This window comes from Numida meleagris, chromosome 4, assembly GCF_002078875.1.
Source record: "Numida meleagris isolate 19003 breed g44 Domestic line chromosome 4, NumMel1.0, whole genome shotgun sequence".
Taxonomy (NCBI): domain Eukaryota; kingdom Metazoa; phylum Chordata; class Aves; order Galliformes; family Numididae; genus Numida; species Numida meleagris.
The window spans coordinates 71,985,383-72,009,845 of NC_034412.1; the positions used below are offsets into that span (position 1 = coordinate 71,985,383).

At 43.0% G+C, this 24,463-nt stretch overlaps 2 long non-coding RNA genes across 2 annotated transcripts; one reads left to right on the plus strand and one right to left on the minus strand.

The window, feature by feature from the left end:
• Window positions 16,572-21,489, plus strand: LOC110398879. The gene is made up of 3 exons (XR_002438718.1): window positions 16,572-16,630; window positions 17,863-18,008; window positions 21,190-21,489. It is a non-coding gene; the product is annotated as an uncharacterized LOC110398879 (long non-coding RNA).
• Window positions 20,569-22,886, minus strand: LOC110398878. Its single transcript, XR_002438717.1, has 5 exons — window positions 22,781-22,886; window positions 22,368-22,485; window positions 21,786-21,894; window positions 21,266-21,372; window positions 20,569-20,830 (listed from the first exon to the last, which is right to left on the minus strand). It is a non-coding gene; the product is annotated as an uncharacterized LOC110398878 (long non-coding RNA).

Consider the following 24,463-nt stretch of genomic DNA (forward strand, 5'->3'; position numbering starts at 1 on the left):
AAAGAGTAATGTCTTATTTTTTCAAGATTCTCTGGAAGCTGTGCAGCAGCTTGTCTATAATAACTGAGCTCACAATTTTTTCTAATATTAGGACAGACTGTCCTTTAGCAAGCAAAGAAATAAAACAAAAAGCAAAAGGATACTTTATCATTTCTTATTGCTTTAAAATCCAAAGGCAAATTATGTGTCTTTGTACTTCAGACTTGCAGTTCTACTTGAACTTGAAAAAATGCCCAATAATTTTAGAGAGAAACTGCAAATATGAGAAAAGAACTTAACAAGTAGAGAATGGAAGATTGGCTCTGTAAAGTGCCCAGGTGGCACTTGGGATGGGAAGGCAGGAAGGCACTGCAGGGAGGCTGGATGAAACCGTCTGGAAAGTGAGGGGTCTGGAAAGAACGCATTCAGCCTATTATATTTTGCAGTTCCTAGTGTGTAGGTTTTTCAAATTGAGTGATACCACTGTGCTTTGTGGGCAATTTCTTCAGTCATTTCATCCTCTGAGCTTTGTCGGTCACCAATGGCTGTGGCAATGACACGCAGTAATATCCAAGCACTGACAGCTGAGCTTTGCTGACACCCCCCTCCTGCTCTGCTGGTGACAGTTCACTGTGCAGCTGAAGCAGCAGAAGGAAGGACAGGCACAATTCACCTGCATCAGAAAACAGGTTTGCTTTTGCCATGAGCAGAGAAGCTCATGCACAACTGAAGGTGGAACATGGAGTGCAGAAGAGGTAATAAAACCTTCACTTCCACTCACTTCAGCCCAATCTCTTCTTGAGCTCAGAGGTTTTGGCTAGGACTTCCAGGACGTAAGCATCCCCCTCGGTATGAGGTGCCAAAGGTAGCTTGCTTGGGTGCCACACTGACAGCAGTGGGTACCAAGGTGTGAACAGATGGCTGGCACCTCAGACAGCAGTGATCGTGGGCCTGCTGCTGGTTGTACCTCAGGACAGAGCTTGGCTACCCTAACATCAGGCCAGCTCCAACGAAATTCCATGTCTTTCCCCACCACCCCTTTCCCATCCCGTATTCATGCATCAAGCCCAGTCCTCACCCCTGCATGCCTGCAGCTTAGGTGTCCAGAGCAAAAAGCACAGCTGCCGCCTTGGCAGCATCCCTGCAGACTTTGGGCCTACCCAAGCCAGGACACCCTTGCACCTGAGGGCTTGCTGGGCAAGCAGTGCAAGGCCCCAGCCCCTCCAGGGCTGACAGGACACCCAGCCAGATGCTGGCTGACTGCCCAGGGACACTGGGAGGAGAGCAGAGCCAGCCCATGTCCAGCTGCTCACCATCTCTTGGCCTCAGCAGTGGTACACAAGGTGAGTGGCCTGGTCTGAGGTCAGGAAGCCATGTCTGTCAGGCTGACTTGGTCTGTTTACTTTCACAAGGCTTTTCTGTTTTTTTCCCTCAACACATTTTCACATATTTTTGCCCAACATCTTTTCATCTTTTCACATGTTTTCCCCTGGCTGTGAGTCTATCAGCATGCAAGATGGTGGTTTTTAGGTGAAACTTGTGTCTTCAGGCTTTGCTGGGGTATGTATAAGAAAGTGTAAGCATTACCAGGTGCATGTGGCTGTAGAAACTCCCAAGGAGAGGCTGCCAGCGTGGGTGACAAGAGTAGACACAGAATACATACAATCTACATTTTATCACATATTACCGGAGGACGTGTACTTCATGTCTAGAAAATGAAGCTATTATTACAATATGGAAATGTATCTGCTGTAAGGCTTTGTTTTGGCTGAGATGCAAGACTGTGCTCTCAGGAGCAAAGTAGCTGTGAAACGTTAAGGTGCACATTCTGAGTCACCGTGTGATTCTGAGAGAGCTTCTCAACTATATAGCTGTTGTTTTTCTTGTAGTCTGCCAACAGCTTTTATTTGCCTGCCAAATTCAGCTGCCCTGTCCTGCCTTGCAGCCCTTTGGGAACAAAGAGCAGACCTAGCTGGCAGAGTCACAACTAAGGCAAGCTTCTGTGAGCTCGCACATACCTCAGCCTAGCAGAGAGGATAAACTGCAAGTAAAGATATACAATGTCTATCTTTCAAAGAGGCAAGTGGAAACAATATGTGCTCTGTCATTAAGTACTAGTGGGCCATGTTTTCATGATACACACTGTTTTCTGAGAGAGTCTAAGTAGGGTTAGTAGGGCAATGCCAAGAAACCCCAAACAAGACCTCTGATACAAGAAACAAATGAACTCTTGGGGCAGCTCTACTGCTCTGGGAGCTTCGTTAGGCCTGCTGCTAGTGTCTTTCAGAGTTGTGTCAAAGCATCACAGGGACTTTGCTACTGGCCAGAATCTATGGGAAGGATGATGCTTTTGTACACAGCCATCCCATCTGCCACATCCAAAAAGAATGGTATCACATGATGATCTTGAATGGATTAATACTGATGCTGTGTTTCTTAGATCCAGCTTTAGTTAGACATTTAAGGACAGTGATGCTCAGAAACCTAGGTCAATTCTTTTGATGCAGGTATTCATCTCATTTTTTTTCTCTTTGAAGGACAGTGGTGGCAGTGCTGCTCATGACTGCCTAGATATTGAAGTGCTAGCATAGAAAGCATCAGAACTACCTTCAGTGTTGATTCAAATGTCTTGACCCCTCTAGGAATCTCCTCCAGCCACTGGTCTGCATACTTCCATGGAGACATGGCATTCCCTGCCTCTTCTCTCAAAGTGGAGTCACAGAGTGAAAAAGAAACAAGCTCCAAAGGGCCAGAAAGAGAGAGAACAAGTACAAAGGCACCTCTGTACATTGTTCACCAATGCGGGGACTGAGCTAAAGGAAGGAGTCTTTGGGTTGTCTTCTTCCGGAAGAACTTATGTATTTTTATCCAATCCTTCTTACAGCACTAAATATTCAGGGAGAGAATAAGTAACAATCTGTACTTGTTATTTTATAAAATAAGATCTTCAGTCTAAATGTACTTGACAGCTATTGGTATTTGCTAACTCAGCTGTAAGATGAGTTTAAGTGGTACATACTACCATTACGGCTCTGAAAATAATTAACATGAACAGGCATCTTTTTGAAAAATAAAACGTTCCTCAAGGAAACAGACCTGATGACTCTTTCTGGAATGTCATATCCCATCTTAGCAGAGGCAAGCCAATAATTCAGTAATGGTTGGAAAGGTACAGGCTGTTTTCCTGTCAATGAAAGTAACCTCCCATCTCTCATCATAGCACTGACTAGAGGCAAGCCTGAGTCCACCTTCGCAGTATAATGAATCAGGTGCACTTTGGCAAGTTTTCAGACCTCCCAGTTAGACCTTGAGCCCTCTTGTGCTGGGTGAAATGAGGGATGGACAGAAAAACAGATAGTTTTGCAGATCAGTCCTATTATTTGACTTACAGTCATAGGTGAGTCCTGCTGTCTTCTAAAACTGCTAGCTCAGCAGCCTAGCAATAACCAGCTTGGGATGAACTTGTTAAGGTCATGGCCAAGTGCATGCATTTCAAGGCATTCATTTTCCACTCCCTGCTGGCTCTGCTTTGGAGAACAGCAGGGGATAGAGACTGACAGTGATCCAGATCTCTGAGAGGGGAATGAGGTCAAGTTCAATTACCTCTTAATTGATAAGCATGGAGACAACAGCTAAGATACGGAGAGAGGGCAACTTGTCTGTGTGTGTCCTTCACCTCAGGCTAGCTGCTGATGCTGGCCTGCCTGCTAGAGAAGTGTAATGCTGTAGACCAATGCTTTGTCCTTCATTATCAAGTTTTCCCATCAGATTTTTCTCTCAAATCCATTTTTTCTGGGTATCTGGTGTTGTCTCTAGACATGAATCCCATGGGAACAAGGACACTCAATCCCTAAAGCTTTTCTAGTGCCTAAATTGCATCTTAAAGGTCACTCCATTAAGCAGAATAAAAAGAGTTTGCATGTCTTTACAAACATTGGTGTATAGTCAACATAAAAATAAGAATTCTACCAGATCTTAAATGGAAATAAAAATGTTTTAAAAAGATGTGTTCAGTAGAATGAAATATTACTCTCCAGTAAAACTAAAAGTAAACAGTTTGCTTTCTTTCTAGGGTTACAAGGACAGACAACAATAGGGTAGCTGATCGCTTAGAATTAACATTTTGTCTGCTAAGATATACAGCCTAGTGTCATGTGAACACAGGGGCAAAGAAAGGTGGAGAATAGTGAAAATGAATGAAAATTTTATCACTGAGCAGTTACTGAGTCGCATGTTTTGAAACTGTATTCAGAAACACTGCTTAATCAAAAGCAACAAAGTAGGCTAAAAATCCCAACAATGTCTCAAAACCACTTTATATTACAGGAATTAATGTGTTAACTCTGGAAGCTTATTGAGGTTGAACTTATGAGGTATGAAGTAGCCACACAAGCCTTTGAGAGCACCATCCTTTTAGGTTAGGCCCTTTATTGGTAATAATTCCTACTGTGTTTATAAGTTAGTTAATCACCGCAAGACAGCTTGAATGCAATGGAGAACTGGGAGCTGGAGGAACTTATGAGACAAATTCCTGGCTGACTGTTAACAGGTTTCAAAATTAACAAGCAGTAAGAGTAGGGAATGAGGTCAGGCTGCCCGGTCCAACTACCCCACTGACTGGGGACGGGGAGAGGAACAAACACTCAGCACACCAGATACTGAGGCTGGTAAAGAGAAGAAATGCTCGTAACTTACTGTTAAAGTGGTTGGTAGCTGTTCTACCAGCATTAATGTCACAATGAAGTTTCAAAGCATATAAAGAGAGACTTTTTACAGAAATGCAATCCCAAATCCTCAGAAACTGTTCCCACCTAAAAGAGAGAGGTAAAAGAACACAGCAATGCTCCAGTTACAAAGTAGGAGAGGAAAATTACAGGCAATTTCAGCCCCATTGCTATTTTCTTTACTGCTTTGAAAGAATGTGGTAGATTACCTGCATTAGACAGGCAGGCTTAGAAAACGGTTCTCTTTTACAGGCTGCTGAAAGTCTAAAAGACTTTAATGCCTTTGGAAATGTCTATGCAGCAAAATAAAGGACATGAATTAGAATGGCGAACCTCAACAGGCTTTTATCTTTCTATTACAGATAACAAAAGCAGGAAGAACAGAAAGGGTAGAATGGGTTTTCCGCACCAGCATTTGTCTGTAACATCTGCACAGAGCCCCAGGCTGGTTTGTGTTTGGGTTATGCTCCAGTCTGTCAGTCCACCCTGTGCTGCGTAGGCATGTTTTTTGTCTTATAGGCAGAACACACATGTAGGTAAAGATGGTAAAAATGCTCAATTAATGGCACTCCCTGCCTGCTGTCTAACTTATTTTTAAATGGTTGCATTAAACGCTATTGCTTGCACTGTGGCATGTCCTGCACAAATAGAATAAAGCAATAGAGGAGCCGAATGTGAGGTAAGGGGTGAGGCAGATGCCACTAATTTGGGTTAACAGGCACCTGTATGGGCTCTGGAAAAGAAGGGAAGGCACAAAATGGCACAGCGGTAAAGCCAGAAGTGGCATCTTGCTGTGTCCGTGCTTTTTGCCAGACAAGTAACTAACACCTACCTGTAAGTGTAGAATCATAGAATGGTTTGGGTTGGAAGGGACCTATAAGGCCATCTATTTCCAACACCCCCGCTACAGGCAGGGACACCTCCCTCTGGAGCTGGTTGCTCAAAGCCCCATCTAGCCTGGCCTTGAACGCCTCCAGTGTGAATCATCCAAGAGCTAACCCAAGTTTATGTAATTGTCAGCATACCTCACTGCAGCGCGGTATCGTTACACTCCTTGCCACTCTCCACAGCAAAACCAGAGTCATCTGTATGCTAATTACCATAAAGAAACTGAACTATCTTACACTACCGATTAGAGCTAGATGAAAAAAAAGATTTTAGTTTTTCTTTTCTACACTGAAAAGGAAAATGTTTCTGTCAAAAATGCAAGCTACGCACCCTGCTTCCATTTCTGACATAGAGCTTGTCCAAAGAAAAGTCAAAAAACATTGAGGAAAACACTGACTTCTTTCCACTTTTAGCTGAGAATTATCTGACCAGGAAAAATGTCCTGATCTGCTTGTAAGACCACGTGCACATTGTCTGGTGTTGCTAGCTCAGTGTGCAAACAGGGAACACAAGAGAGAAGAGGCTTACTTTATTTTGCTTGTCCCAGCTCTTTGCCATTGTGATGGCAGGTTTAGCCTGCAGTATACCCAGAGCAGAAGAAAAAAACACGGCAGGCTAACCTGGAGACTAGAAGTGTGCCGGCCGAAAGCTCTGTGTACATTAGTTTATCCAAGAGAGAAGGTGCATGTCTGAAACCTTAACAGACACCTTTAAGTCATTTCTTTGTAAGTAGGTCACTTTACATAGATACAACACATCTCTACTAAGAGCTTTCCATCAATAACCTCACTTCTATCTGTTGTTCTAAAGCATTTAATGTAACAACATGCAGCTATTCAGTTGAGGAATACCCTCATCTTTTCCTATCACAGAAGAACAGCAGTAGAAGGGCCCAAATCAAGTCACACAGCCCACCCTGCATTTCCATCCCAGGCAGCAATAACCAAATTTAAACCACCTATTGCAGACACCCCTTACTCTACTTTTCTTGTCTGTTCACACACTCTTTTTAAACCAGTCTTAACCTTCCTCCCTCAACTAAAAGAGGATTAATGGTATCTTTTTTTGCCCAATAGACCTGATGCAGCTTCTCCATTTTTCTGTGCTGTTTTAGTTTGTATTTTTCAAAGTCAAATGCCTTTGTTAGGAATCTGGGCACCTTGTTTTTGGAGCTAAAAATGCTGTTGGAGTTCATTGCTGACTAAGGTGCGGAGACAGGGATCAATGTCATTTTTACAAGAAAAGCATATGCCTGCCGAAAGGTATTATGAACCTAAATCACACTGGGCTTTGAGACACACATTATGCAGATGGTAGGTTTTTTGTTTCTTATCTAATAATTCCCTTGATTTTCTGGGGCAGATTTTCACCTTGTGTCAGCACAGTTTCACATACAACTGGCCCATGCAGGATTACACCAAGCGAAATGGTGGCCGGCAGTGCTGGCTGACAGTGTACTTGAGAAACCTTAAATGAGAATTCGCAGTACTTCTCTACAGCTCCAGTTGCACTGTATACCGTGGTGCTCACCAAGAAACAATAGAAACCTTTGGGAATACACAGGCTTGTTTGTAATATGCAGGACTGAGAAAAAAAGAAAAGAAAAATATGAAATAATAGAGAATTTACATACAAGATGCTATGACTCAAAGGAATATTTTGGCCAAAATGTCATGTTCTGATGGAACACATAAAAGTACAGACCACAAGAAATCAGCTTTGATCAACAAATATAGCATAAGCACAGTTATCACATAATTATGTCTCTGTCATTCTCTGATGCAAAGCCTTTAGGGTCCAGGAAAACTCTGGAAGAGTAAGGGCATGAATTAAAAATAGCCATTTTCTCATATTTCAAATGATGCAGAAAGAAGTAACAGTCTATCCATTTTCACCATGCTGATTTTTTTTAGTGTTTCTGAGCAGAGCTTGAATGGCAAACACTTAATAAAAGAGGGGAAAAAAGGAAGTCTCCTGCCTGTTTTCTCCTCATACGTATAAAACTAATTACCCCGCTTTAACAAGGGGAACTTTGTTCCCATAATTTCCAAGTTTCATTCCAGCCCCTGCAGCTAATCATGACCACAGTTGCTGATAATGAGTAGTAAATTGCTGGAGTCCTCCAAGCTTGATAGGTGCATTCCAGCCGGCATCGTGCAGCCGTGCTTCTCTATACGTTATTGTTCACAGATGGTGGCTGTCAGACCCTGTCAGCTTCATATACACACTCGGAGAGTCACATCCGCATTCCTGGAATTTATGGCTGCACAGCCCTCACCTTCTAAGGCCCTTAATTCAATAAAATGTCACCTCTCTTCAGTCTCACCTTGCTCGAAAATACTTTCACCCACTTACAGGCCTTCCATTTAGAAAAAAAAACTACTGAGTTATTACAATGTAAATATTTTAATAGAATAGAGGGGAAAAGCCTATCTAGATTTAAACAGTCCCATTATTATGTTAAGATGGATGGTCAGGAGCTAATGGAGCATTTGCTTTAAAAGTTTATTTAACTACAGGGAAAGTGGATATAGATTTGTGCATATGCTGGCTGCCGATTCGCTGGGTCATTGGGTAACAGTATATTGTATGTGTGCAAGAGCTTCATTTGCTAAAGGGTTATTATTTAGTTCCACTTTGTCTCATATCCAAACCTTAAGCAAAATGAAAATATGCATTTGCAATTTCCATTTAATCTTAAAACCATTTATTTTTAGACAAAATTGCACTTTGAAGACACAAGTCAGAATGTTCTGTCAATAATAACAAGAACAAAAAGGGAAAAAATCCTTCCTTTGCCCAGAATAGGTACTGCAAATAAGAAAAGAAAGCAAATAGATCATAACAAGTAAATTAAAATGCAGAATTCTTTTTTTCTTTTTTTCTTTTTTTTTTTTTTTTTTGCAAAGATGTTCCTGGTAGCCTGCTGAACGCACCCCCCTTCCCCACTGAAACCTCCAGCCAGGCTGCTGCTGGCTTAGGAAAGGAAATCTGCAGACGCACCTTTCCACAGCTTTTACACTTCTAAATTGGCTCCCAGCAAGAATCAGACTGCAGTGATCATTACTTGTACTGTGTCATCTCTTGGCCTGTGACCCTGTGCCTCCAGATCCTGTGAATCCTTGCAGAAGGAGAGAGAGACCAGAAACAAAAGCTGACATAAACTACAGTGGACACAACAGATAGCCAAAAATAAAACATGGGCATCAGTCTCCCTGTCTCACAGTGTCCCTAACAAACATGCCCTTTCTGAAAGGCCTGCATTTTCTTCAGTTTCACCTCTTCCACAAGCAAGGAGCACCTGAGCATCATGGTACTGCCACTCATGTCAGTGACCTGGCAGGAGGGTACAGGGTCTCACCAGTAACTCATTGGCTGCGCTGGAAATTAAGGTAGTTTCATGCCATGAACTCACTGGACCAACTTTTGCTCTAATCTGTCTTTAAGGCTAAAGTCACCCACAAATAATGCAGAAGGACGGAGTGGGCCTTGGTGAAAAACTGCATTGCACCCTGCAGCCCTGATAAGAGAGCTGGGAGTAATCTGACAGGGATCACTCTGAAGGTGAGAGGCAATGCTAGAGTCTCCTCTCACTCGTTAAACCTTGTAAAATAGCCCCAAAGCTCTCATCAGTATCCTAGTGGGAACCGGTGCCTGCACAGAGATCATACAGCACACCCGCTGCATCACTTTTAATGCCGTCTCCTCCATTACAAGCAGCCTTGTGAACCCATTGTTGTGACAGAGGAAAGGCCTGTGAGACCGTAATTCATCAAGAGCTCAATGTGCTGGGGTTGCAGCAATGGTGATCTCGAGAACATCCTTTCTGAGGATTGGTGCAGAGGCTCCCACACAAGAGTACATCCTGCCAAGGTGCAGCCCGGTGAGAGGCTGGCTCTAGAGAAATCTGGGGAATAACATTCTGAGAACAGCATGTTCTGCTGTCTTCCCTTCTCTCCTGCAAAAGGGCAGCCATCGAATTACTGCAAAATGTACTGAATGGTACTTTAGTACTAGCAGCAAGCAAGAAAAATTGGCCCAGGGATTCAACTTGAGCTATAATCTGAAATCAGTACATTCTAAAACAAAGCGTGACAGAGCAAAGACACCTGGGAATGTGCAAAGAAAAAAAGGAAAAAAAAGCTTCTACTCCATTAGTAGAAGAGTAACAAGGTTAAGAATGCTTTCAAGGAGTTGATAGATGGTGCTTTCTGAGGTTCCCTCCGTGCCATGGGTCTTCTGTCTAACTAGGCAATTTTTGTGAAGCCTGCCCCTATCTCAGAGGAGATAAACTCATTCGGGACTCCAGGGCTATTCAGATATCACAGTAAAAGTGGTTGCCACAGGAGCTGCATTGTTTCTGGTCAGAACTCGAGTCAGGAATACCTCTTTGGTCAGGAAAGCTCTTCAAGTCACCCAGAGATATGCATGGCCCACTCATGGGGGCACTTCTCCCATGCTCTGCTCTTTGGAGAGCAGAAACAGAGAATTGTTTGAAAGCTATTTCATTGGAGTTTATCTGTTTTCAAATTATTGGAAGGTGGAAAAAAGCAAGGTATAGGCTCTGGTTTTAAGAAGCCTCCTATGTATAGCATTTTGCTGTACCAAGACAACACGTCTGTCTGTTCTGCACATTTTGACCTGAAGGAAAAATGCAGTCTTCCTAGAGAAATCTGTCTCAATTAGCCACTGGTCTGAGCAAAGATGGCCATGGAGAGCCATTCCCCTCCCAGTGCTGGGACCTCTCACAGCCATGTGTGGTGTGACTGGGAGTGATGAGCAGCAGCCGATGTTCCAGGGTCAGTTCACTGTTAACACCATTTCGGTGTTAATATATGACACACAGTTACACCTCATCCTCAAAAGAAAGTGCTAGGAAAGAATATGACCTTTGAAAGGCTTGTCATTTTTTCCCAAATTTTCAAAAGGGGAAAGCTATTACTTTGGTCTTACATATGAGAACAGTTGCAGGTTATGGAGAGAAATGTCTTTCTGATAATTAGAAGATATTGTCTGGATCTAGATTTGCAAATTTGCTTCGATGATGCAGGATCTGAACCCAACCCAACTGTTTGAAAGCCCCTGAAATTTTCTCTTTTCCAAACACAAATCTAATCCACCCCAGCTTTACGCACTGCTTGGTGCAAACAAAAAGTCAGCTTTTTGTTCCTGTTTATGTATCAGTTACAGCTTAACCAGGGACACAGAGGAGCCACTGTGCTGCCGTGGAGCCGTGGGGCATTCCGGCAGGTGCGGATCAGCCCTGTCACCGGGCTCCATGCAGGTGGGAGCACGGCCAACACAGGCTGGGGAGCGCTCCTCCAATGGAGTAACAGAGCCCAACTGCATAGCACTGGGGAGCACCCGCAGCACAGTTCAGTCCTGGTCCAAGGGACACAAATAATAGTAAAATGCATTTTCTGAGTGAGAACATTCCTTTGCTGAGAAAGCTGTTGTGAAATATACACACTGAAATGGTACACAACAGGATAACTTAACTTACAAGGGGCCTGTAAAAGTGCTCTGGGTACTTGTTTTCTAAAGTGTGTGCCAGTCTGTAGTACACTGGCTATTTCCAAAGTGCTCTGTACCTCGGGCAATGTGACTGTGGGTTTCCCTGTCCCACAGTGCAAGGAGGAGGGGTAAGGGCAAGCAGTGGGAGGAAGACCTGGAAGGGAACAGAACAATCAGATTTGGAGAGAAACAGCATTTAATGCAATCTTCTACTCACCGTCTGTCCTCCACTGACATTTTCCTAGGTGAGGAAGCCAAAGATGCTTTAACTGCAGACTAGTGGAGTTTGCTGCATCAGCAAGGACTTCAGCACATACTTGTTTGACCTCTCTGATCTTGACTATGTTACTAACGTGGAGATGGTTCAAGTATACATAAGCTGCTCTTTAACAGTTGAATATGGTACTCTAGGTGGACTGTCAGACATATAGCTACATATTTTTAACAAATATATCAGTTAAATTGCTTGGTTCATAAAAAGGCACATGAGTACGGGGAGATAAATGCAGTGTTGCCTCCTCTAGGGAGCACTGGGTCAGGAATTTCCAACACTCAGTCAAGCAAGGAGAAAATGCTTTGTTGACTGTGATAGAAGGATTTTCATAACAGCCCGTATGATTCAGCAGCAACTCCTCCCTTAATTCTAGTACTGCTGAGTTAAAGATCAGCCATTCTTTGTTGCTTTTGCTTTAGATGAAGGATGGGATCTTTTCCCTCTTCATCTCAGCCATCCTGAGCAGCTGGATGAGACAGCTCACGCTGTACTAGAGCTGGGAACAAAAGGAACAGTTCCTTTCTTGAGTGCTGACACCCTGATGCCACTGACAAACAGTAGTTTCAATTAGGAATGTGGAAAAGGTACAAGCAGTTTAGGCAAATTAACTGAATTGATCTGCTTATTGAAAAGCGCCATGGGTACCCTGAGTTTGCACGCAACCAGACAGGATCAGAGATCACCAGGAGCACAAATGCAGACAACACATGCTTCACTCAATTAAGCAATCAATAAGACTGTTGTCTTCCATCTCTGCGTTCTAACAAGTACACCCAGGTATTGTTTTTGAAACACAGTTGTAATTTGAACACTGCCAAGCCAATTAGATTGTTATCTGTAAGGTCACAAGCATCCTTAAAAATAGTTCAAATTGACTTATTTTCTGGTGACAAAAAGCCCAGGAGGTATTTTTTTTGGCACCTTGCATTCAGTTATTTTCACCCGTCAGTGTTTTCGTATCAACTGAAAATCATCTCAAGTGCTGCAGTGTGAGTGTTAAGTTCCCTGCTCTCAGGCTGGAACAAGAAGGAAAGCTGGGTGACATTCTTTCCACTTACTTGCTAGAAGCTGAATGTGTAGGAAAAAAGAAGAAAGAGAGTAGGCCAGCACAGTATTGAATAGAGGGGTGAAAGATTAAAGCTTAATGATTTCAAAACCCCTTTACAAATAGTTTTGAGAACAAAAAGTACTTGCTTTCCCCAGTATGCTGTGAGATTAAATGAGCACAAAGCAGAGCATAGGCTGCCTGCCTCCATAATATACATACATACATTAATACATTACATTGCCAGGCGCTAGCATAGATCTACAGGAATTCTAAAATGAGATTAATATGGATTTTATTAGCAACTATTTAGCAAATATCACAGCAATCAGAGCTTGAGTGTTTTTTTAGTTACAAAATAAAGATCAAGAAGAAAAAGTCACCCTCCAATCCCATCTTGCCAACTCCACACACCTTCAGTGCTGACTATTAACCCTTTGCTGATTTGAAGGGTGGGTTTGGATTCTACAAGGGCTCAGGGAACCTTGGTGTGATCCTCTGGTTGATTTTCTTCCATTTTCTCCTCAGTGTGTATAAATCTGAGATATTCAAGACTGAATAAATGAAGCTTAGTTTTCAGAAAGAAGTTTTATAGTAATTGATTATGCCATTCAGTATTTTTTCCTTTTCAGCAGTATTTGCCTTTCAGCACTTTGCCCCATGTTCTGTTTTTCTCTTTTCAAGCCAAGCTGTGATTTCACTTGATGAAATTTGAACAAAGCAAGGTCCCTCCACTATTCCCAATATCCTGGATATGCTGCACAAATATTTCCTTCCCAAGACCAAAAAGCCTTTCTTTTCGGTTACAATTTTTAGGTTTCAAAACCTTACATAAAATACTTTTCTTGAATTTCATCCTTCCTGGGACTTAAGGAAGCTCTTGTCATGTTGCTTTGATTCAAGGCAAACCTACTATACACTATCATCCGATAAAAATTATTTCTGTTACTGTAAGCAGAAAATCCAACAAGATGCCCTGAATAAATGGGGCAGAAGTAAACCTCAAAGAAAATAGCACTTTCCTCTTTGGGCAGTTGAAATGTTTGGCTATTGTACAGAGGTAATGGATTACACGGGAAAGAATTCATTTTCTCAGTGCAGCAAAATCCAGTATTTATAGGTGTGTGATGAGAAGGAGACATACCTAATACTAATTCCAGCTGCTCAAAACTGTTGCAGAAGGCCATAATTACTGTTGTTACAAATTCATTAATGCAATAAATCCTGCACTGTTTCTGGATGCCCAACACAATGGGGCATCTGATCCCTTAGGACATATCAGGCTTCATGACACCCTGCAAAATTAAGTCTAACCTGATTGGCTTGCTTATGGCAAGAAGTGTAAACGCAATTTTATCATGTTCCCTGTAGGCTTATTTACGAGGCCTCTCTGTGCTACCGCAACAAGGGCTGATTCTATACAAATTACTGTGGACTCATTTACACTGCACATCTGATCACATCCCTTCAGAATCATTTCAGATCTGCAGATCCAGGAGAGAATAGAAAATAAACTCCTAAGTGAGGGCCCTGTGCCCCGTCCTGGCTGCAGCCAGCTGAATATGTATTTCCACCGGTAGGCAAAGCGTAAGGGAGCTCCATCCATTTCCACCACCTTCCTCCTCAACTCTGGCTCTTTCGTGAAGTCATAATGCCCCACAGAAGCGGAGCTGTCTGGGATCTCTATTTCCAATCAGTCCCATGCTTCTCTCTGTCTTCATCCTGACTGCCTTGTGCAGCCTCCCTCCCCCAGCACAGGTTGCAGAGCTCTGGCTGGGAAGCTCTAGCACAGAAACACAGCCTGAGACCTCAGCTGTTGCTGACTGACTCAACAAGGACAGAAACCACAGCCAGTAAAACCAATTGCATTTGGCAGCTCAGAGGTGTTCATGTTCAGCTTGAGAACTCATTTTCTAACAGAGGTGCAATTACCTTATAGGTGTTTTGTTTTTGCTTTTGTTTTTCAGCCAAATTACCAGAAATTGCCTAAATAAATGAACAATTCATTTTCTGCACAAGCTGCCTGCAAACAAGTTTAGAGAGGAAAAATTGTGCAAGATGAAAACAACAAATGGAGCTTTTAAAGCAACATTACTAGGTTGCTATGTAAAATGCTTCATCATGTGGCTTATGTTGCAGACACCTTTACAGTAAGTTATAATTGTGAACAAATTATATGTCAGCCTCCTAAGTTTTCATCTGCAGACACTGATAACCAATGCCCAGTATCAAATATCCCACCTCTTGCTGAGTTAGAGATAGGAAATGTGAGGTGTGTGAAATGCTTCTGGTTCTGACACGTATATACCATCAAACAGGAAGGACAAGTTTAGTTTCAATGCAGACTAGATATACTGAGCTTTAAAATGTCATTGACATCTTCAGTGGGGCCAATCAAAATGATTTTACTGATCCAAACTTGCTCTGTCACCTGGACTGATAAAGGAAAGCCAGTGATTTTGATTTTAGTAATGAGCAGTGGCTGAAATTTGCTTTGTTGACATCAACATTAAACTCTAATTTCAAAAAGACTAGAAAGAAACTGATTCTGAGTACTTTTGAAAAACCCTACCCTAAAAATCCTTACTTTAAATTACTTAAAATATTCAACTTATAGAATCTACCATGAGAAATTCTGCAAGAGTGGATCTGAAGTGCAGTTGAGAATACAAGCAAACAGATGATCCATATAATACTCTTACTTGGAGCTTTGAAATCTGGCAACTAAAAATACTTTTTGGAAGGAGAACCAATTCCTCTTCATCTCCTTTCCAGTACATGAAATACTCAACTCCAATTTACTTTTCCATGAGGAGATGGCAACAGCATTTTGCAAGTTGCATTCTGTGCAAAAACCTCTCAAGCTTTCCAACTTGTACTCAAATCCCGAGGCAATAAAAATACATATAAACTATTCAGAAGCCCATCAGAATAAAAACCAGAGGTATTTAAATCCCACACTATTTCAAAGTCCAAGATGTTGATTACAGATTATATGGGACTTTTTCTTTCTGCTGCTGTCACACAAACATACACTAAATGTTAGAAAGACGCAAAAGAATCTTCTTCCAGGCCACCTGATGACACTGAACATGTCCGAGTCTATGGGACCAGACCACACACATCCCAGGGTCCTTAAGGAACTGACTGAGGAAGTTGCCAAGCCACACTCCATCATATTCACAAAGCTGTGGCTGTCAGGTGAAGTCCCCAGTGACTACAAAAAGGGAAGCATTGCTCCCGTTTTCAAGAAAGGTAGTAGGGAAGGGCCGGTGATCTGCCAGCCAGTGAGCCTCACCTCTGTGCCTGCGAGACTGAGGAATGGATCCTCCTGGAAGCTGTGCTAAGGCACATAAGAGATGAGGAGGTGATCCAAGCCAGCCTGATTGAGGTAGGTCTGCTCTGTGCTCTTGGTCTGACCTGAAGAATGTTAGGGAATCACTAAGAAAAAAGAAAGTGTGCCAATAATTTATAATAAAATACTGAGACCTTGAATATTTTTATTTATGATATTTGAAAGCAGCTGTTTTCCTTTTTTATTTGAATAATGACTATTAATTGATTACTGCATCAACTATCAGATGATGCTCTCTTTGCATGTCAAATTACCAGTATGGTTTTGGGTGTGAAATCAAAGAGTAAGGAAAAACAGTGAATATATACCCTCTTAAATGCCCTACGCATCTCAAACTGCTTCACAACGCCGTGAGTTACAGTGTTGCTGTCACTTTATGAACTGCAGTCGGCATTTGACGTGGCATTTGCTACCGAGTGAATAACAGCTGCAGCATAACTCTTCGTATGTGGAAGAAATTATAGAGAGGGTACTACCGTTTTTAAGACACATTTTTAAGACAATTGTTAGAGTTGCTGCATATTTTATCAAAAGATGTCATTCCATGTAAATCATGGCATGATGGAAGGGCTGCTCTCTCAGCTCTCTCTGAGTTCAGACCTACCAATTAGGAGTTGAAAGGACTGCTCCAATCAAGGTTACTATTGTATGGGAACTGCTGAGTCACGGCCTGAACCACTGATTGAGCACCTGGAGGAAAGACCCAGTCAGCCCTGGGAGCACAAGTGGAGCCAGGCTCCACCCCTCTTAGGCCTCATTTAAGGGCTGACTGCCACTGAGGAAGGATCTCTTTCTGGAGATCCCTCCTTGGTGGAATCTTTTCCCTGCAAACCCAGAATCTTCTGATATGGGTGAGCAATCTACTTCCCTTCCTTTGTAGCACCTTGCTATCATGCTGGTCCTTCCACCTCTTTTGTAATGCCTTTTCCATCATGTTGGTCTTTCCGATTGCTACGCTATAAGCTTCCGAAACTGAGGATTCAGACTGAGTTGTCTCTCAGGCAGAAAATCACTGGGATCCGTAAGCCAGCAGGGTGGCTGACAAGCACACTAGCACAAAGGCAGGACCAGGTCTCCAGATGGTATAAATCATCATAGTTTCACTGAAATTCAATGAAACTGCACTTGTTTTCTTCAGCAGAGAGCCAGGACAGGCCCCATCACTTGTCTACAAACCTTGGTTATCTTTCTGAGGTTGCTGTTCATAACACTGATGTCTAACAAGATTTGAGGTCCTGTCCTCAGCTGTGCCTCCTTGCTGTCACAGCAACTCGCCTCACTGGTGCTGCACAGCCTGGAGGGGTTGGGTTATATAAAGTGGGGTTATTTGTTCCATTTCTCAAAATCTTCACTGCTGCTAACTTGAACTCACTTCTGATCTCGTTCAGCACAGTATCACAAGCTTTCAGCTTGACTTATAGTTTACCTTTTGTTTTAGGAATTATAATCTTTACCTTTCTGTATAAGTGATCTGTTCTTCTATCACAGCTTCTGCAGTTTAATCCTGAATATCAATGAATTATTGCATTTCATCATTTCCTGTTTTTATTCAGAGTAACCATTTTATTACCGAGTCTACCTTACTGGGTCTTAGCTTACAGTAGGAGGGATTTTGCTCCCTCAGACCTCACCTAGAGGTTCAGGGACACAAGGGATGTGGGAAGCCTGACTGCCAGGGAAAACAGAGGCAAAGAGCTTGCTGAGTACCTCAACCTCCTCTGTGTCTGCTGTTGCCATTTCTTGCTTCCCATCTATCAGAGGGGGAATGAGAAATCTGTATCTTCAAGTCTGGTTGAGTAGGAGAGAGCACGTTATTACTGGAAACAAACTGCATCCTTCTGTATACTTTACTTGGCTTTATCCCCTTCCGGTTACTTTCCTAAAAAAGTATGTTGTGTGCATTTCATGATTACACTTTGGGGAAAAAGAATGAAGTGATGAATCTAATAGGATTCAGTACTAAGATCCTGGGGACACAACAGTTAGCAATCTTGTGGAGAAAATGCACAGCAATTATTCTAGAGAGCTCCTATTTATTTTCTTTCACTTTCCAAACTGCATGAGATAACATTCTATTTTTAAGGGGCAGACTGTGACATAACCAAATGGAAGCTGAGATCCCATCCTCCCACATCAGTTGTAATGAGACTCAGCGACAGAAGCACTAATAAAACCTAAGCCAAATTCCCTTATACAACTTCATCTTCGAGTTCACCTCCACTTCTCTGGGTAAGGACTGAAAAACACTCTGACTCATAGGCTGCGTACCACCTCTGCTTTGGTGTGCAATAATCCGCTGAGAGGAAAGAATGGATGACCTTGCCTACTCCCACGAGACAAACCAGGGATCTGCATCACCTGCAGACTCCAAGCCCAGGGAGTGCTAAAAGCTGAAACTCCACACATTTATTTATTCCTTGGTTTTGCACACACTTCTCTTCCTGGGACTCTACCTATTTCCGATTACTCCTGCTCGAGAGTTTAAGAGTATTTAAGTTAAAACGCACATTCTGGATTACATTAACTTAGTGCCTTAGAGTAAACATACATACAATACAATCTGAAGATACAAATCATATTCCAAGCTTCTACACTTTAACCTGAAAGGGTATTAATGTCTTCAGTGCACTGAGTCAAAGCCATAGAACTCAAATATCAAACCATGTGAGGAAATCTCTGATCTTTACATCAAAGCGCACCAAGTAGAAAAGACCCTCTTTGCAGCAGTGAACGTCAGTGAAGGTCATGCAGTTTTTCAACCTTGCTCAGATGAACGAAAGTACTGATGCACTGAAGTATCCAATGTTAACTCCATCTGCAACTGAATGTAAAAAGTGTTGAAGTGTATATCTGATATCTAATGACCACTCCAGTTTTGTAGGAAATGTCTGTGTTAATCCAAACCAATGCATGGGGTGCACTCTCATTGCTCCTTAGATACGAGTGCATCCATACAATATCCTCACCCTACTGATATTTTGCTGTTTTTCTTTCCATAAATATCAGGGTTAACCAGAATCTGGGTTTTCCAGCTGCAGAATCACAAGTTCACTAGGCTAATGAATATAACTGCCTGCATTTCAAGAGACACTAATGAGCTACAGTTTATGACACTAGTTACCTCTGAAAGAAAATCCTGATCAAAATTTCTTTCCAAGTGAGTCTTAATAAACATGTGAACTGCCTGCTCACATTCCAAGCAAGCCCTCTAAGTGCTTAAAATAGATAGAGGGAGAAAATGGAAGACAAATAACAAAAAACCACACTACCTACCACTAAATTAGTAGAGATGTTGATTTCCAGGAAAAAAGCTCTTATTCTCTATTCTCCTGTAAGAATAGAATCTTTCATTATCTCCTCTTCAGAACAAGGTGCTCCACTGTTTCCTTTAGGCTTACCCTTGTCCTCGCCCCTAATAGAAGAATCCCCCTAAGTTAATTTTTAGACTCTTACACTCTTTAGAAAGATTTCTTTGCTGTATGAGGTTACTCCCTAAGCATGCTATATACTTCGTCTTCTTTCTATGTCTCCTTTGATCATCAAGCCTAAAAGTCAGTCGTAATAATTTACTAAAAGGAACCAAGGTTAGAAATTGTGCTTTTTGTCTGCTAAAACCTAAAATAGAGACAAGAATATACCCCTTCTCCTGCCTGAGAGACCATCTTACTGAACAAGATTAACACTACTGCAGATCTAGTCAACAAAAAGCTAAAACATCATCCTTAGATATACAATCAATTACCAGGGTTAACAAGAAACATACAGATTAAATCTACCTAGTAGCTCTTGTTTATTTTTATCCCTCCTCAGCTTCTCTTATAATCCCTGTTGCACAAAACATACTTGCAGAAACCTATAAAATGAATCTGGCTTGATGTCATTTAGCCAGAAATGAGGCTAGTTAATACTAATATTTGACATTACAAACCAGTCAGTGGCCTTTGAGAGTTCTCCAGCAAAGAATTACAAGACATGCAGACACACACCATGAAGAGCAGTAATGCCTCAGGAATAAGTCTCTGAAGGAGTGAGCAAGCAATTACAATTCTTGGTCCAAAAGAACACACTTCATTTTCCAAGTTTTCAAGTTTGTCCTTCAAGGGTACTTTCTCAGTGCAGAAAGAGGATCAAACAACTAGTTGCCAGAAGTTAGTTTCCAGAAGTGAAAATATTTCAAAGCTCACACTCAAGGTAAATCTGACAGACTAGAAATTCTAAATCTCCAAATATTTGCCCCATTTAGCAGATGTTTAAGTGAAGAACCAGAAGCATACTTCCTGGCTAGAGTTTTAATCTGACTAAGGTTAATTACATTTGGCCCTAACCCTGCAATAATTCACTGCACTAATTCAGCAGTAGATTGCTTAACAGCTAATTTGAACTATTTTTATTCTTGCTTGCACCTTCTTTGGAAGCATCAGCTAGTGATACAAATTACTATTTCTGACTTCATACTGCAATCTGATTTTTTTTTTTTTTAACCTAGGAGATGCAGGCTTTCCATTGCTCAACAATTCTGACCCCATTCTCCTTAGTCCCTCATAGTAGTTCTTTATGAGGAATACTGCAGCAGAAAAGTATTTTGTTGTATTTTAAATAGGTAAAGGGATCCTTGATGATTGCTATTATGTCTTTAGCAAGTACTAGTTGGATAATATGCAAATAACCATAGCCTAAGTAATTCAGAAGTGGGCCCACTGACCTCAAAATAAAGTGACTTCCAAGTAAAGTGATTTAGCATTCTTAACTTCTGACTGCCTTCAAATAGGAAGCACCTAGATGAGACGACTTTACGACACAAGCTTCTGGTATTATCTTTATTTCAATTAATCCTCACAGAAATAAATCGTCACAGCTTTTAAGAAACTTCGGTTGCAACCAATGGCTAGATTGTTTAAATGTGATCATTGAAGGTGTATAGTCTGAGTCACTGTTTCAGTTCAAGACAAAACATTTCATAGGACAACTGGGGTGATCTTCTGCAAAATTGGTGATCATCCACTCAGCAGATCATTTCCAATGCCTTGCATGTCCCTTGCTGATTTTTCTCCCTGTAAAAGAAAAGCTTCATTTAATTTGCTGTCAGCATCAAATACCTGAATGGAGTTAAGTGGCCTAAGACCGAACTATATGAACAAGCTACATGACACTAACCTTAACTCAAAGGAATTTCTCAATAAAGATTACATTATTTCTACAGAACAGGATTTTCCTTGCCCATACCATTGGTACACATTCCAGTCTGGGGCAAGTCTGGTAAGCAAGAAATGGATCCACTTTCCCCAGATATTTTCCAATTTAGATTGGCCGATCTACACAAATCAGTTTTAAAAATTCTAGATTTCCACAGAGGTTTCCAGTAGTCCAAACTAGTTTCACAAGATTTTTGTTTTGTTTATTTAACTTTCAGGTAAGGAATAATTCAAGCTTCTTAGAGAAGACAATCCCACCCACTGAAGTCTGATAAGACTTTTTACACTACGTACCTGAAGACTAATCAGTTCACAAGGAACTCTTTTGACTTCAAGTTGTTTATCACAATCTCATGAAGCATATTCTAGGCAGCCAAGGAGTCCCAACACATCTGAGAACTCTGAAAATTAAAAAAGATTAATGTGAAACAGAACTAGATAACATGATCATCAGATGCTTGTTCAAATCCTACAAGCTTCTTTGAATGCAATAAAGTCAATTCACTTTCTGAAGTTCATCCACGTGGTTTTAGGGTTTCATTAACATGTTCCTCTCAGCGTGATCCAAAGAAGAGTTTCAGCCTCACCTCTGGGTTTGAGAGAGATCTGTTATACCCCTCCATACTGGCCACTTAAGACACTGACAGACTTAAGAGGGCAAAGCTAAAAAGGGGAGTAAAGTATAGTAGCAATTTGTTCTAAGATCATCTGAATTCACCATTTACTCAAAATAGGTAGCTCACTTGAAACCTCATGGATTATCAAAAAGCATGATTTAGAATGGTCATAACTCATAACAACAGAGTACACTTACCTTCTTAACTGAAGGTATTATTCATCCCTAAGAAGTCCTGAGAACCGCTTCCAATTTAGGGGGTCATCATCCATTTCTAGACTGATTCGATCATGAAACTAAGTGACTCCTAAATAACAGAGACATTTTTACAGTGTAAGTTTTCAGAAGTTACTTATGAAGTTCATTATCAATTATCTACAGCAAAGTGTGGTAGATGGTTTAATCAGATGAGAATATCCTTTTCTAATAAGGCCATTTAAATTAAATAGCACGTAACTTCTTAGTATCCCTTTAAATACACTGCCAGACAGAAAGCCTAAATTACTTGTAGCATTGAGTGAAGCTGGGAGTTTCCAACTTTATGAGAAGCCTTAACCGGCTAATTTGTTACCACCGCGTGCCTACTTGCGTATACCTTGTAACAAATTACAGGCGGAGAAGCACCAGCAGGCACCAAAAGCTACTGTTGCAGAGAGGAGGCTGGGCCTATAGGAAACCACCGCGCGGAGGCCGAGCGACGACGCACTGAGCTCGATCTGTGAGATCGGGCCCCCCGGAGCGGGGAGAGGCAGGCTCAGCCTGAGCCAGCACAGCCCTTACCTGCGGGCTTGAGGCCCAGCACGCCCCATGGCAGCCGGGAGCGGCCAGCGGGGCAGGGCCCCGTGGGCATCGGGAGCCGCTGCGGGGACCTCCGGGCGGGTTCAGCCCACGGCCGGCACTGCGGAGGGAGAGAGAAGTCAGCGCAGGAAGGGAGGGAAGGAGCCGGGGGCGGAGGGAGGGGACGCTTGTGCCTCACGACAGGATGCAGGGCGGAGGGGCGGCTCCGCGCTGGGTTTATGTGAGGAAGGCGCTCTATCCCCCTGTGTTGACTCCTCGGGGCACTGCCAAGCTCCGAGAGGGCGAATGTGAAGGGAAGACGAAGGGCAGCCCCCGCCCCACCCTCCGCCACGAGCCTCCCCCGGCCCTTTACACCCCCCGCCTTCGCATGAGACGGACACGGGCGGTCGCCTTACCGCCTCACCGCCGGGCGGCGGAGAAAGAGGGCGGGCGGCGCCTCCCCGGCCCTTAAATACCGCCCGCCGCTCCCGCGAGATCCGCGCGCGCCCGACGCCGCTGGAGCAGGCGGAGAGGAGGAGCCAGCGGGAAGGCCGCCGCCGCCTATTGGTCGAGCAGGAGCACGTGACTGGAGGCGGCATTCCGCCTCTCGCCTGACGGGCAGCGGCGTGTGTGTGCGGGGCTCGGGATCCTTGTAGCTGAGGGAGGGCCCTAGGACCCTCGGTCAGGAGCGGGCCGCGGGCAGGGGCCTGCGGGGCTTCTGCTGGGACACGGCTGCTCAGCTCTGCCCAGACGAGAGCCGCTCGGGCCAGGAGGTCCCACATAGGGACACACGCACGCATTCGGTGTAAAGAAACAGCTGCATAGCGGTTCTGAGGAGCTAAATACAGCTTATCTCTGTCTAAACTCCAATCTAAGCCCTTCTTTAGGAGACTTAGGATTTGTGTGTAAGGCCGGCGAGGCAAACCCCAAGGCCGTGCTAATACCTTGCTGAATCCCAGCAGGTGCAGCATGTCTGGGCAGCAGGCACAGGGCTGGTAGGCCCATCGCCCTGCGGGTTACACACAGCACGTGCTGCCAACCCGCCCCAGCTGGAATGTACTGCCTGACCCGGGGTCTCACTAGGAGGTGTTAGGATGAGTACCAGCAGATTAGCATAAACCGTAAATTAGGAATTTATAGCTCACAGACTTTGAACGTTGTGCAGCAAAGCTGGGGGTTGGAGCCGTGACATCCTGGCTCCCATGGAGCTGTGAGTTCAGCGGCAATCCCTGCTTTGCACAGGGGTGGGTATACTGCTGATAATTCACGGCTTCCTGTCTCAGTGAAAAGCAGCACCTCTTAGCTCATACTGAGCTGCCACACAAACAGCGCCTACCTGTAAGTGTGTGGAAAGAAAGCCACCATTTGTCCCACCTTTCCTGGGAGTTTTCTAATCTTTGCATTTAAATTACCGTCAACCAGACTAAACTAGTTTGTTCAATTCAGCTGAAACAAACCAGAAGCAGACACATAGTTACAACCATTGGTAGTTAGACAAATTTTCTTACCATTTGTAGTTACTTGTCTAAATCTTGATACTTGCTTAAAACATTGTTGCAGGTGCAATCCTTTTGTGCTAATATGCCTATTACCACGGTATAGGGATTCAAAAGCAGCCTCATGACTACAGGTAAGCCATTCTGCTTATGAGTTTGCAGATGCACCTAGCTTCAGGTGATTTCACCTGAGGTTCTCCGCAATAACTATTTTTCTACAGATAGACAAGTAAACCAGATTAGTCTGTTCATGTAATTCAGCCAACAGCATGAAGAGGCATTCAGCCCTTACATTTTTACTGTCCATGACAGTTGCCATGGAAGCTTCGTGAACACAAAAGTACTAGGGGAATGGGGGACGGGAATGGTCAAGGAGAGTTTTTTCAAGAACAGTACTTGAGATTCAGGTACTTTGGTGCCGCCTTTGACCCACAGTGATCACCTCCTGGTAAAGCTGAGCCATCGCTTCTTGCCAGTGTGAGGGGTTAGTAAGCAGGTTGTGCACATGCCCAGGAAAAACCTGTCAAGTCAGTAGGTGACCATGCCAGTAGTCCATTTGGTCTGTTGATACCAGGGCATCTCTGACTTAGGCAGCTGTTGCAA